This window comes from Rattus rattus, chromosome 6, assembly GCF_011064425.1.
Source record: "Rattus rattus isolate New Zealand chromosome 6, Rrattus_CSIRO_v1, whole genome shotgun sequence".
NCBI classification, from domain to species: domain Eukaryota; kingdom Metazoa; phylum Chordata; class Mammalia; order Rodentia; family Muridae; genus Rattus; species Rattus rattus.
Window position 1 is genome coordinate 123843234 of NC_046159.1, and position 13888 is coordinate 123857121.

Below are 13888 nucleotides of genomic sequence, written 5' to 3' on the forward strand. Positions count from 1 at the left end.
AATGTCTCCCAAAGTACAAACTTTGCAGTAAGCAGTGCTGGCTCATATTTGATATGGGCTGTAAAAGCAGATTATTGTAATGGTGCTCTTCCCAGCAGATAAAACCATTAAAAAGGTACTTAATGTTCAGCCGAATTGAAAAGCAGGACAGTTATAAATTTTGCGTTTTTTTTTTTGCATGTAAGAGTATCAAAATTTTGCAAGCGTTTATTTATAAGCCTTAAATATGAAAGTATAAATACAAACTATTTTCTCAAAAAGAAGTTGCATTTTCATTATCTTTTCCATGTGGTGGATGATTTCCGCTCAGATACAATCCTCACGTCAGGAGCAGTGAAATTTAGAATGATGATTTAATTTGACAGTTTATAGGAAACGACAACAAGAAAAAGGAAGAAAGGAAAGAAAGGGAAGAAGGAAATAAAGGAAGGAAGAGAGGGAGGGAGGGAGGGAGAGAGGGAGAGAGGGAGGGAGGGAGGGAGAATATTGCTGAATTCTTATTTGGGGAAACATGCTTACCTTTCTGAAGAACAAATGTATAGTTTTGCCAGTGAACTTGGCACCTCAAAGAATCACTGAAAACACCTATATATGTTCATCTAGATTGTCCAGCTTAAACATATTTCTTAAAGCTCCAAAAGATGATGAAGAACAAGAAGATAGTAGAACGGATTCTGCCTATTAACATCCTGTAAAGGTAACAGCATTTGCATCATTCTATGAAGATCTTCCACAAGACAATGCTGACTGGACCAGCACACAAAGCCACATGGTCGTAAGTACAGCACTGATCCTGAGGTTCAAAGTGGACTTCGCCATGTTATAAAATCAGTATTCTGGATTGTTTAAATGTTTCCAGTTTATTCCCACTTGGCTCACTATGTAATGAATGCCTACACTTGGATTACATTTGCCTGGAAGATCATTGATTTGGTTAGTATTAACTACCATATTCTCCATAAAGACAGAAATAGTACTAAATTTTGTATAGAAATAGTTGTTAGGGGTGAGTTATGTGTTACTATCTTAATAGGAATTACATATATATTGTCCTCAAACTTTGCAAAATAAGCAAGAAAAATGTTACGCCTAATAAAATTAATGAGGACAGAACAGGCCCCAGTTCTTTAGTCACTGCTAACTGGTTTAGAATTAGCCTTCCAGGAAGTTGTGATGGAAAAGAGTAGGGTTGAAAGGAGAAGAGGTATAAGGAAAAGCAAAGAAAAGGAACATCCGAAATGCTGCTTTCATAGCTTACATGATCAAATCAGAAAAGAGTGTACTGTCTTCACTACAGTACACTGCTGATGGGAACAACCTGGTAATCACGTAAGGGAGAAGCAAATGACAGAACTAGCAGAAATCGAGACAACCATGAAAGATGTTAGAGTGTCCCTATAACAGACATCATCTGTGATCAAGTAGTTCATGCCCTTCTAAATGCAACAATTTCCTACTGTGTGAAATTCTGAAAAGTCATTTTTAAAGGTCCCGTCCAGCCTAGCCTGACCTATGTATAACTCACTCTGAGGTCAAAACTAGCCTTACAGTCAGTGATTTTCCTATCTCAACCTAGAATTACAGGCATGAGCCAACCACATCTGTCTTCAGAAAAAAGTAACTTTTAGAGTTGCTCCAACTTCTTAGTCCATCCAATAGTGGAAATATCCAAGGAAAATTTCCTTGAAACATCATCTTTAAATTAAATGCTGGCACAGACCAAGATTAAAACAAAAGATGTCATATATAATTTACATATGATATATAGATATGTCTTGCAATGAGTGTTTATTAAGACAGTACTACATGTAGGGCTTTTGGGTATAATGCGTCAACCGTCACTATCGGTCACTAGAGAATAGGGCCAGTGATCTTCAGACTGACCATCAGAACCATGTTACATGGAAAGACACTACAAAACAATTTTCAAGCCACCTAAAAACAGAGAAGAAATGGGGAAAATTAAATGTGCTTTAAAAACACTGAAATAGTGAAAGCAAACACACACACACACACACACACACACACACACACACACACACGCACACACACACGCACACACATACACACAGGGCTATGAACTGACCACAATGGAGGCAAGCACAAGGCATATAACTGAAAATTCACATGTAGGACTAATGTGTAGGATAGGTTAATTATCTAAGTTTTGTAACTTATCAAGAGAGCATACTCTCAAAACAAGCTGTAGACTGGTACCATTGAAATAAAGAATGAACTTTAAGAAGCATTAATGCTTAATGCTAAAACACAGCTATCTGCAAATTCTTAGGAGGAAGAGAGGGGCCCTGCTGCTGCCCGGTTGGTGGCTGCTTCTGCATAATCCTCAGTAAAGTTGTGGAGCTGCTCAGTCACAGAGGTAACCTCAGTAGGAGGCCAAACTGAAGAAGGCCCAAGAGCAGAGATTGGTGAACCAGACAACGACAGCCAATCGGAAGCTGCCACTTGGAGGACACTCTTTCTTGGACCAATGGGATGCTAGTAAAGGGCATAACGGGGTAGAAAGGAAGACTCAGGCAACATAAACTAGCTTTTATAAAAAAAAAAAATGGAATGACAATGCTCCTTTTCATAAATAGAATACTTTTAAACTTTGACGACATAATAAATTGTTCAAAATTGAAGTACGGAATGGCTGTAAGGACACAAACAAATCAATCTAACAACCAAATCTCTGTTTCTAATTAATTCATTCTTCCTGTAATACCTCAGCTTCAAGGACTGATAATTCTACAAATGCTCAAGAATAAAAGCTTCTCAAAATACACTTTCCTATTACGGCGAGCCTCTGGCAGTATGCATATGCATTATTTACAGCAATATGTGGTTAATGATCATTTAGACCTGTAGAAACGAGGACAATCACTACAAACACATCACTCCCAAACCTTAATTAGCAAGTTTCAAGCAGTTTTGGGAACTGCACAAGAATATAAATTCCCTTCCTGGAAAAACTTTCATCATTTTTCAAAAATAATTTATCTCCTGGTTTATTAATACTCTTCAGGTAATCCCTGCTTTATTTTCTTTTCTTATTTATTTATTCATTTGTTTCATTTGATTTTAAGGGAAGCAAACAAAGATTTACTCAGGAAAACTTAGTAGGTACTGCAAAGCACAGGAGTGACTGGACTAAGTGTTATTTCAACTTGACACAGGCTAGACTCATCTCAGAAGACCGAGTAAAGGCTTCCATGATGCAGGCAACCATGTTGTGTCCTTTTTCTTAAATAGTGATTTATGTGGGGTGTCCTTGTCCATTGTGGGTGGTGCAACTGCTTGGCTGGTGATCCTGGGTTCCTCCATAGAGTAGGTGAGCAAGGCACAAAGAGAATCTTAGTAAGCAGCACTCTTCAGTGGTTCCTACCTCCAAGTTCTTACTCAGTTTGAGTTATTTCCTTGGTTTCCATCAAGGGATTGTGATTCAGGATATGCAATACTGAAACAAACTAAGACAGTAATCAGTACCAGGAATAGGGTATTGCTGTGACAGACCTAATTACGTTGTTTCTGGTAGGATTGTGGAAGGATGTTGGAACTAAAGGCTAAAAAGCATTGACCATTGAAATTTCAGTAGGCTATATTCTTGGAGTTTGGGAGATAATGGTGAATGCAGAACAGCTCATTGAGGCCTGGCTTGTATCATTCAGAAGGAACTATATTTTTTGGTATTTTGCTATTTTCAATTAATAATTTATGTTTCTGGTCAGCTAGGGGTAAAGAATTAGCACAATTAACAAGAAACTAGCATCACTTAAGTGACAGTTTTGCTTTATTGAGACAGATGATGGTGTTTATTATTACTATTAATAATAAAAAAAGACCAGCAGCATTGAGATATAAAATTCTTGGAGTATTTCCTCAGGGGTAGCACATAGACGCTGTGGTCTAGTAGCAGCCAAGTTTGTCTATCGTGTTGGCGATTGAACTTTGAGGTTTTAGAGCAACCCAGGAGATACTCTTTTCAAAATATGAAGGGTCATTCAGAGAAGTTGAGGTTTGACGCCATGAGAAGAGCCTAAGGGAAGCTTATTAATGAAAGTGACAGCGTTTATGGTTACAGCAGAAGAACCTAACATTTTAGATATGGCAGGATTGCAAAGGTGATGGAGGGGAGCCAGCCTAAACAGAAGAGACAAGCTATATGCTCTGAGGCTTTAGGAATAGCCCAGAAGATCAGGAGTGAATCTCTGACACTGGACACTGAGTGACTTACACTGTCGGAGTTGGGTGTGCTTTGTTTAGATTGTGACTCTGCCCTGGTTATATCCTAATGGAATAAGGAATTATTTAATTTATTTAGTTGTACAGGGACCTGTACTTCATAAACTTTGAAATTTTAAAGGTATTTTGGATCATTAACGAAATAGGCCATGTTGGGCACCAATGGAAGGAGAAGCCCTTGGCCCTACCAAAGTTGGATCCCTAGTGTAGGGGAATGTCAGGGGGACAGGAAGGGGAGGTGGATGGGGAAGGGAACACCCTTATAGAAGAAGGGGAGGGGAATGGGTTAGGGGGCTTATGTCCGGGAAACCGGGAAAGGGAATAACATTTGAAATGTAAATTAAACAATATCCAATAAAAGAAAAAAAAAGAAAAGAAGAAAAGAATAAGAAAAAAATAAACATACATGTGTGGAAGGCAAAAAAAAAAAAGAAATAGGATTTTTAAAGAGACTGAATTTTGATGATTTTGAATTTGTAATGAGTGTGGAACTTTTACGTTTGCAATGTTTGTTGTGATATGTATTAATAAATCATCTTGGAGATAAGCATAAGAGAAAGATTGCTGTTAAATAATGTTGAGCTGCTGTGTCAACAGTGAGGAAATCTCTTTTTTTTTTTTTTTTTTTCCGAGTTGGGGACCAACCCAGGCCTTGCGCCTTGTAGGCAAGCTCTACCACTGAGCTAAATCCCCAACCCTGGAAATCTCTTAATATAAATCAAAGTATCTCTGCTCCCATACAAGTACTTATTTCTTAACAAGAGGAAGCAAATGATAATATCAAAGGTCCTTCTAAAACTCGAGTATGTCAGTGTAACCATTAACTTTACTGTGAATGCCAATATCTCAAACCGCACAAAATTTTAAGTTGTACAAAGCAAGTATTTTAATTTTTTCACTACTAAATACAGGTAAATTACTATTGCAAATCATTTGGGTTCTTTCTTGTCTAGGGTCTTCACTGGTCAAATCAAGATTACAGCCTCAGTTTCACTTCATAAAGATAGTTAATGGTAAAATACATTCAAAACAGGTCATATTACTTTGAAAACTATAAAATTTGGCTAAATGTCCAATGATTTTTGTGTTCTGTATTTCACAATGTGATAAAATTGGTAAAAATAACTACAGAACAAACATAGGTGAAGCACAAAAGTGAGATAAGTGGAAATATTTAACTCTGAGAGATATAGCTCAGCATACATCACTCAGTGAGGTTATGGAATTCAATCTGGAAAATGCCTAGGATTGAGCATAGGGCAATTTATGTGAAAATGAGGCCCCAAGGCTTGCCTGTGACAAAGGGGACCTACAGAGGAAAATAACTGAAGTACTCAAGGCATAGTGACTCCCCTCATGGAGGGGCTTGCTTTAAAAAGAAAGAAAGAAATTAAGGAATAGACTTGATATTACAAAAAAAAATAACTGAAATAAAATTTTACACTGGGCATAGTAGTGACAAAAGCTTTTAAACACGGCATTCAGGAAGCAGAGGCAGGAAGATCTCTGGGAGTCTGAAGTCATGTGTGTGTGTGTGTGTGTGTATGTTATGTATATGTATATGTAAATATATATGTATATATATACACATATATATGTACATATATAAATATATGTGTGTGTATATCAACACATATATGCACATGTATATGTATATATGTATATATATTCAATTACTTTTAGCACAGCTCAATAGCAGCATGGAAAGCATAATTCTATGCAGATATTCAAGACTGAAAATCTTTCACATTGGCTTTGGGAATATCAAAGCAAACTACAATGAAATTTAAAGATGTATGATATTTTTCAGAAAAGAAATGCTTCCTGAACAGTTGAGCTTTTCAGCAGTAAATACCATTTAAAAGTGATCCAAACGAAGTTCAGCAAAAGACTCATATTTTAAAGAAAATGTTTCCTTGCTACTTTATGTGTTACCTTGTAGGTTTCTCAGCATGTTTGGGTCCCTTTGACAAAGTCTATACAAATTGTATTTATATGACATTACGTCATAGTTAATAATTAGTGTTAGAGTGTCTGACTACTATGTGTCTGACACTAGGTTTAATCTACAATAGCACACACATACACACATAGACAGGCACACATGATCATGAACACACATACACACACACACACACACACACATGTATGCCCACTAGTAATACTGAAAACACCATTCTTAGACGCCAACATAATCATAGCAAAAGTACACCAAGGGATTTTTTCTTGCAACAGTTAAAAACAAAATTTCAAGTTCTTTTGTGCTAGTGTTTAAAATTGAAAGATGACAGGGAGCAAGGGGGAGCTGGAGATCCAGTTGGGTCATGGTAAGAAACCCTATGACTATAGCTTGACATGCCTCTGTGGTCCATTAGAAACTCTATAATATTGGGCAAAAAATCACTTAACCAAACTGCTAATGAGCGAGATAAGCATTAAAATACTGTGAAACAGCACAAAGAGCAAAAGAGAACTATTACCAAAACATCATTTACCTTTCTCTTCCCAATCTTCTGCACACCTTTCAAGTCAACCTTGGAGTGGATTCCTAAGAACATTCAGCCCCAGCATCACATTGGAGGAGTGGCCCTGTGTGTAGAGATAAATAACTGTAATTACTTTGAATATTAGCCTCGTCTATGTGTCCCAATTAATGCAGCCATTAAACAAAACGAAGCATATTCATCCCAAAACTTACTGCTTCATTCATTCATAACTTGTAAATCTGAAAGTCAGCTGGAAAATTAGCTTCACTTTCATTTAAGAACTAGAAATTTCATTGTTAAGGGTACATAAGATGCCCTGTTCATATTTCATTCTTTTTCTTACATATATTAAACCTTTTATGATTCAGTTTCATAATTTATAAAATAAAAGTATTTGTGTTATAAGATCCCAATAGAAAACATGACTAATTTCAATAGCCTCTTCAACACATACATAAGTTATCTAACTCTTTCCAAAATTAACAAATTGGTAGCAATCATTCTTTCCTTTTAGCACATTACAAGGCTTATTATTTCCATAATTTGAATTTCTATTTTTCTGTCCTATCTCCTACTCAGCCAGTTTGGTTTTCTAGTGTCTTCCTCTTTAATCTGACATATTTGTCTCATAATCTTTCTTTGGCTGGATACACTTGTTTAATAAAGACACCCAACTTTGTAGGACTTATTGTTATGTAGATAGAAAAACATTTTAATCTACCCATTCAAACTGACAAATGGATAATTATGGCATAGAGAGCTGAATCAACTCTTCAGTTGAAACTGGAACAGGACAAAGTGCTGTGTAATAGCAATGGTGTCTGACCTATGCATTGAACTGGTTTGAGTAGCATCATATGCTATCTCTTTTGAGAATCCGGACATTATTATTTTTAAGTGAGATTTTAAAATGCATTTAAGCTAAATAAACCTTTATTCCAGCAAAAACTTAGTAGTGTGAAGGGCTTGTTAATACTGAAGGGACATGTTTTGGCGAGGGTTCAGCGCTACTGTGATCTTCCTCAGATCACAGTAGATCTCAGAAGAGCTTCAGGTCTTCCACAGTTCAAGATTTCAAACCATCATGTTAAACACAACAATTCAGACAGACCGATGACATAAGCAGTATGGTAACTCAATCACTGTCCTTCGTACCCTACCATGTGTTCTTCTCTCTTTCTTTTATCTACATTTCTCTCAATATGAAGATTTCCCACAAACATGGCCTTACTCTTTATATACATTCCTTATGTTATTGTTTCTCCCACCGTTATTTCTGCATGGCACGAAACTGTATTAATTTATTATTAAAATATAGATGTCTAGATCATTTCTTAAACTCATATTGGATTATTTTTCATTTTCTCTATTCATAGTAAACAGTTTTCAAACCATTCTACTAGTTTTCCTCTAAGTGTTGGATCATGTTCTCTCTCTAAAACAAACAATTATAGTTTTCTATGGGATATCTTTGCTAGAAGACACACAGTACATAAATTATTTTAAAGATATTATATTGTCACTAAAATACTTGAAAGACATAGAAGAAATTCTATATAAGTCTGTTTTGTTTGCACTAGACATTCACTTGAGGCCAATATGATAACATCAACCATTAATAGAAACATTGCAAACAAGAATATAAATAGGTAAACTTGAGGATAAAAAGCTTTTCTTTCTCATAGGTGTTGTGAGTTTGATTTATTGCTTATATTATGTTAATTGGGTACCCAAATTACACAGGAATTTACACATCTGCATGTAAGTCACAGTGGGTCCTTGTTCTCTGTTAGCTCTAATTGGTAAATAAAGTTTCCAGGAACCAATGGCAGGGCTGGGAGAGAGAGGCAGGACTTTACATTTCCCATGCAAGGGAACCCAGGGAAGGATTTAGTATTGCCATTGTCAGGAGAGGAATAAGAAGCAGAACTGAGAGCTATAAATGAGAGAGCATACAACCATGTAAGAGCTGGGGAAACTAGTCCCAGCTTCCAACATCCATACTTTTAGGTTTGGGATAGAAAAGATGGAATATTCAATATAGATTTTAGTACATAACAATTCAGGATTATTGGACAGAGATGTAAGCAACGTGAAAGTTTGGGAGTGTCCCAGCCACTGTGCTTTTTATGGCATATTAAAATAGAAGGCTGCCTGTATGTGTCTTTCATTGGGAATCCAGAACACTGGGCAGGTCGCGAGGAAGCGCACTGCCAGAAGTGGGACGATTTGAGTAGCAATAATAACTAATACAACACATAGGTGAGTAAAGAGGTGAGAAAGATCTAGGATGAGATGAGGGAGGGGAAAGACAATCTGTGTGATCTGGACTGAGAACAAGGGACATGAATATGAATAAAATTTCATAAAAAGAATGAGGATGGACAAAGTTGTGTTTGAAAAGGTTCAATGCTATAAAATTACCAACATTAGAGGAATTCTCATAGTGGTTTAGTATCTATTGTGACTGTAGCAGCAAAAACTCTAGCTCAGGAGTGTTAGCATCTTTGTGTGCTATGAATCTGGACTACTGCCCAGGAAGCAGACAATCAATAACTATTTGTTGAACAGATTTATTACGCTATGAACAAATAACTACCAAGTTGAACAGGCATGAGAATTAAAAAAATAAATTTTGGGTAGAATAGGGAATAGATTTAAACCAGAAAGGAGGCAAAGGCTAGGGTAAAAAAATAATTGAGTTGAAAGGAAAATGGCTAGAGTACCAGTGTTTCCTTTACAAATGAAAAAGCTAGGCACGAAGGCAAGATACTATTCCCAAGGACTTGCAGAGGAAGATGAGCATGAACTAAACCCATGTCCATTGTTCTCAGTCTTGAGACGCCAAGTGCCTACTCTACAGAAAACAACAAAAACAGCAAATCCAAAACCAGACCTTCCAATCCGAGAGCTGCACATCATCTATCAGATAGTAGCACACATTTCTTTTTTTGACTCTCTTAACTCCATAGAACTTCCAGACATCTAGGTCTGCCCACCGTGAAGTAAAAATGAACAAGAGTAACTTCTCTTTGGGAGTTGTTTTCCACATGAACTCATCCTCTCTTACCTACAAAAGACCTTCAATGTATAAAACTGTCTATACTATTCGTCTCCATTTCATCCTCCGACAGTAATCAAGATTCTACCTCCAGTTATCCTGTTTTGTTGAATATGGTGCAGATGAAACATAAAGAAAAGAAAGAACATTGTGAGAGATGAAGAAGTGAAATAAATGGCAGTAAGTTGTTATATCATCTTAAAATTCAAGAAGAGAGTTGAGGAAGAACCGTCAGTCTTCTGCCACAGCTCTCCCACACAGAGCAGGTCTGTTTCCTAGGATCATCTTTTATAGGAGCAAATTCCTGCTTCCAATAACTCCAATGGCATTCTTTGCAGAAATAGAAGTAAACACGCACACGCGCGCGGACGCACATGCACACACGCACACACACGCACACACTTTCTATATAGAAATATATACACATATATTTGTGTATATATATTTGTATTAGAGAAATATTTTCTATAAAAGAGGACATGAGAATAACTTAATTTCAGGAAAGAATGCAATGATTGAACAGGAAGCAGGGAGAAGAAAAAAGAGAGATAAGACACTAAATCTGTAAATATGAACAAAATATAACTAAATATATATGATACCATCATAAAGAAATTCATTGCTTAGACTGCTATCTTAAAAATATATTATAGGACAGGAGAGTAAGTGAAGGAGCACATCTCTGATTTCTGCCTGCTTTGGAGCTCCTCTACTTCTGTTGGGTTGCCTTGACTAGCTAGCATCAATAGGATGGTTTTGGTTTTATCTTATTATATTTTATTTTGCTATCTCTTAAAAGTGTGCTATTTTCTTTTTTTAAGATTTATTCATTTATTATACATAAGTACACTGTAGCTGTCTTCAGATACACCAGATGAGGGGATCGGACCTCTTTACAGATGGTTGTGAGCCACCATGTGGTTGCTGGGAATTGAACTCTGGACCTTTGGAAGAGCAGTCAGTGCTCTTAACCACTGAGCCATCTCTCTAGCCCAAAAGTGTGCTATTTTCTAATGAGAGACAAAAAAGGGAGTGGATCTGAAGGGAGAGAAGGGAGGAAAAATCAGGGAGGAGTAGAGGGAGAAGAAAGTGTAATCAGGATATTTTGTATGAGAAAAGAATTTATGTTCAACCAAAGGGAATAGGTAAATTCTTAGAAGGAATAAAATACACCAGTGATTTTAAAAGACAACGAAATGCAGTGCACTGTCCACTGTCTTAATTCAACACACCACAGTATTACTTTTAGATTAGAATTTCAAATAAAATTAATTAGGGATATGCATTTTGGTGTTTATATAAATACAGAATGTTGCTTTAAAAAGTTGATGTGGTGACTTTAACATTATTTAACAGAACCAAAATTTCATATTTTGTGCTTATTAATAGATTCATATTAGAGTGATGACTTGACAGGTTACAAAACTATGAAGCATAAACACATGTATAAGCACATGCACTAAGAATGAGAATATAGCAGATTTCTTCTCCGGTTGATTCACAAATTAGTCTTTGGTCATTCGAAGAGATTACAGTGGTGGGAATATTGTTCTGGTTGATAAGGAAAGTTTCTTTAATTATAATAATGACAAATACACTACTATTCATTCACATTAGATAAAGCATATGTATAACAGAGTATACAAGTTATATCCCAGTTATAGTGATCTACTCTCTGGTGAATAGCATAGAAATATAAGAAAGTAAAATAAATGATACTTCAGGTACCACCAAATTCTTTTCAAAACACTAATGAAACCTATTCAGAGATGTTGAGGTAAAATAAGGTTTGCCTTGAAAGAACAGTTCCACTGAATATTGGTTAAAATGAATACACTTCAAAATATTCATTGAAGGGTGTGGTAGTTTGGATAGGAATGGCCCCCTTCAACACTTACATTGGATGCTTACTTAGAGTAATTGAGAGTGTTAGGAGATGTGACCTTGTTAGAGGAAGCATTTCACTGTGGAGACTGTTTTCGAGGTCTCATGTGCTCATGCTATGCCCAGTGTGGCAAACAGTTTCTTTCTGCTATTTATGGGTCCAGATGTAGAACTCTCACCTCCCTCTCCAGCACCATGCTGCCTACAAGCCAACGTGCTTTTTGCCATGACTATAATGGACTACACATCAGAACTGTGAGCCAACACTAATTAAATATTTTCCTTTCTAAGATCTTCTGTGGTGATGTTGTCTTTTCACACCAATGAAAACATTAACAAAGACAAAGGATGAGACTATTTTATTTACAGTTATTGCTTATCCGTGTTACATCTTTGTAGATAGAATATTTAAATATATACTTTAGAAAGATGATTCTGTCAAGGAAAGTAAAAAAATTATAATTAAATAAGGAAACAGAGAGATTATGCTACTAATACAGGGGGAGGATAAGGGGAGAAAGGTACCCTGCTATGACAATTACTTTTATGGATTTCACTCACACCAAAAAATAAGGGTGCCCAGTCGAGCAGCATAAAAGTGCATTGTCATCTGTGCATACACATTCCTGTTTCCTTTAAACATACTTCCAAAATAACATAAAGCCCCTTTGTTCCTTAAGTTCTTGCTGTTCTGGACACCTGCTATGTATAAAACCTGTGGTCAGCTGAGGACAGAGAAATAAATACACGCTTCCTTTTGATTGTGATTTAAGAATAGAGTCTGTGTGCAGTAAGTATGGATTTGATTGAATGATACTCGCCAAGATGAAAATAGGTGATGTGAATATGATGAAATATAAGCAACAGAAAGTTCATAGTGCCATTTGACAAGGAAGAAATTATCAAGTAAACAGGTAGAGGAAGTGGCATATATTCCAGAAGCACAATGGAATCTCCTTCTCAATTGTCTTGCCACAATGAAAAGAATTCTTGTAGACTAAAAAATGAAGACTGGTATAGTTTGGTTACATTTTGTAAATACTACCTGAACTTGTCTATTTGGATGTCACTGAAATCCACAGAAAAGTTCAGGAAAATAATAGAGCTTCACTCTGTCAGCATGCATAAGACAAAGTAGTAATTTGAGAAAATGGTGTATGTAGTAACTGTCTTGATTTCAGAGCTGCATTGACATCTCTGTTTAAACCCAAAATCTAATACAGAGAAGGAATACTCAAATCTCAGCAAAGTCTTTTAGTCTACATAAGCAAACTTAGGATCATTAGCATAAAGCATTTCCCACTGAGATATTGATAGTTATAAATATTGTATCAGATGGGTAAGCCTATATGCCTTGAGATTTCTAATTCAGTCTACTACATGTCATACAATCACATTCCCTAATAGCTTCGTTAGAAAATGTATAGTAGCAACTTTTGTCATTTTCTCAGCTTCTATCACAACAAAATGTATTTATTAATGGGTAGCATACCTATTCATGTTTATGATAAAAGTTTCAATAGTAAAGCTAGCATATGATCATTCATGGTAGACTATTTATTTAGTGGATGCTGTAAGAATATTAAAGTTTTTTTTTTTTTCCGGAGCTGGGGACCGAACCCAGGGCCTTGCGCTTGCTAGGCAAGCGCTCTACCACTGAGCTAAATCCCCAACTCTAATATTAAAGTTTTGAACTGAGAAAACGCTTACTTCTATTATCCCCAGCTATTTATTCCATTCTTCCTTTCCCTTTGGTGGTTATTCATTTGAGCTTCTATTTGCATCGATCTGTCTTTTCTAAGTAACTTCAAACATCTCAGCAAACCAAATGAATATAAAAAGGATGCATGTGTTGATAGCTTGGTTTTCAGATAATGGCACAATTGTAAGGAAATGGAATCATGAAAGTGCTTGAGGAAGCATCAGTGGATTACTCCATTGATGAGCATTGGTGGAGTACTCCACTGATGATGAGTATTGGTGGAGTACTCCATTGATGAGCATTGGTGTAGTACTCCATTAATGAACTCACAGTTGCCTGGGCTAACACTGAGTATGGAAAATCTGGAAGACATAAATCTTGTCTGTAAACTTCTATTCTTTGTTCTATTTCCTGTCTGTCCTGAACTGAGTATATCTCTCCAATTCACATTTTTGTCATGAAGTTCTCCCTCACATAGGCCTGAATGCAATGTTCCAAACTTCTAAAATAATG

At 36.3% G+C, this 13888-nt stretch overlaps 1 protein-coding gene across 2 annotated transcripts in view; it reads right to left on the bottom strand.

Annotated features, from left to right (window-relative positions):
* Positions 1-13888, bottom strand: part of Foxp2 (forkhead box P2) — a 465778-nt gene that overhangs the window by 353596 nt on the left and 98294 nt on the right. For both annotated transcript variants that reach the window (XM_032906928.1, XM_032906929.1), the window contains exon 2: positions 6738-6831. The gene's annotated coding sequence lies outside the window, so the exon portion shown is untranslated. The remainder of the gene's footprint in view (positions 1-6737; positions 6832-13888) is intronic.